This window comes from Tupaia chinensis, unplaced genomic scaffold (assembly GCF_000334495.1).
Source record: "Tupaia chinensis unplaced genomic scaffold, TupChi_1.0 Scaffold000159_1, whole genome shotgun sequence".
Taxonomy (NCBI): domain Eukaryota; kingdom Metazoa; phylum Chordata; class Mammalia; order Scandentia; family Tupaiidae; genus Tupaia; species Tupaia belangeri.
This window is the reverse complement of record NW_006159630.1, coordinates 414,228-416,075: the sequence shown is the minus strand read 5'-3', so window position 1 is coordinate 416,075 and position 1,848 is coordinate 414,228.

Genomic DNA, 1,848 nt, shown 5'->3' with positions numbered 1-1,848 from the left:
CTCCCTCGGCCCCGCTGGGCCCGGGTCGCAGGGGAACCGCGGCGCCAGCGCACTCGCCGCGCCTCGGGTGTGGTTGGATTTCTCTGCCCACGCGGGGATGGCAGGGCGTTTGGGCGCCCGCAGAGCTGGGCCCCACGTGACCGGCCGCAGGCAAACCCCGACCTGGCGACGCTGGCGCTGGGTTTACCGGGGCCGCCCGGGAACCGTCCTGACCCAGAGAGGGCCACCCCTGCTGTTCTGCGTAATCCAGCTGCACCATCACCGTCCAGGCGCGCAGTGCCCCCACGTGTGCAGCTGGGCCGCAGTTCACCCCTGGGCATCTGCAGGGACCCAGAGAGACGCGTGGTGCCAGCATGAGAAGACCTATTGCTTGCTTTCTGTCTCTGCAAAATACCAACCAGCTCTGTGGAATGTCACGAAGCACATATATGCACGTTTTTGCACATTTTTTCTTTGCCTAATAAAGACGCTTGTGGGGCTGGCAGGTTTGTGGTGGTTAAGGGCTCTGCACTCCCACACGGTCAATCGCAGTTTGAGTCCCGGGCCTGGTGGCTTTCTGGCTTGCGCTCTCTCTCTCTTTCTTTCTCTCTCCACCCCCTTCTTCAAAATGTAAATAAGTAAGTAAAGTAAACAAAAGTCAAGTAAAATAATTCTTTAAAATAAATAAATGAATAAAGACACTCAGCTTGCCTGAGGCGCGGACAGGCACATTGTCTGTGTCCACTGCTACTCTGCCTCTGTCACTTCACTTCCTCTTAGATCATGCTAAGTTCACCAACAAATAATAATCATGCTAATATGTTAAATAAAATAATTATTTAGAAAAACGGTGGGCACATCACCATAATAACCCTGGGAGCTTCGCCCACACTGCACATGGTTTCAACACTTGGACACCTTTTCTGCTTTACCAGATTCCTCCGGATACTTGAGCCTGTGGGTCTCAAACCCCTGTCAGCATCGGAAGAACCTGAGGGACTTGCTGGCTCAGTAGGTTCTGCGGGCTGATGCAGGTGACACCAAAACTTGGAGTCTGAGAGCCACAGAAAAACGGCTCTGCTTGAGCACGCCCGCTCGCCTGCAGTCCCCGCGGGGCCTTCCCAGCTGTCTCCGTCCCGGGCATTCTGAAGGTCCACTCGGGTTCGGCATCTTCCTGCTGTGGTCTTCTCAGTCTGCTCATACATACTGACTTCGTTAGCTCTGCAGGTAAAAACACTGATGGGGACTACATGTAATCCCTACGGCATACGAAATGGTTTTTCCCAGCATGAATACAGTGCCTATCAGCCAAGTTAACGGTTTTTTAACACTTTGTTGTTAAATGTTTCTCCCCTGATCTTTCTCCCACCCCTCATTACCCACTCCCTGCTACTGTCTCTAGTATCTAGTTGGCTATACGTGATCTTGGATTATAGTTTACATAATTTTACCTTTCCTACTGAATTAGAAATCATGAGGACTGGGCTGGCAGGTGGTGTGGTTAGAGGTGCTGGATTTCCACTGTGGCCGACGGCGGTTCGAGTCCCAGACCTGGCAGCTTGCTTTCTCCCTTTCCTTTTTTCTCTGTCTCTCTCTGGTCAAAAAAATAATAAGAGGAATTAAACAAGTAATACTTAAAAAAAAAAAAGTCATAAGGATGAAGCCTATAATGATATCTACAAATGGTATATGAGTTAACAAATCATACCTGCTTTGGTCAAAATCCTAGCAAATACTTTCAACAGCCATAGACTGACAATAAACATAATACCCACAAATCGAGGGAGTAAGAAGCTGCATACCATGCTCATTAGCAATGCAGTATATCTCTAATTCCAAACTTCACTGGCTGCTTTTTTTTTTTTTTTT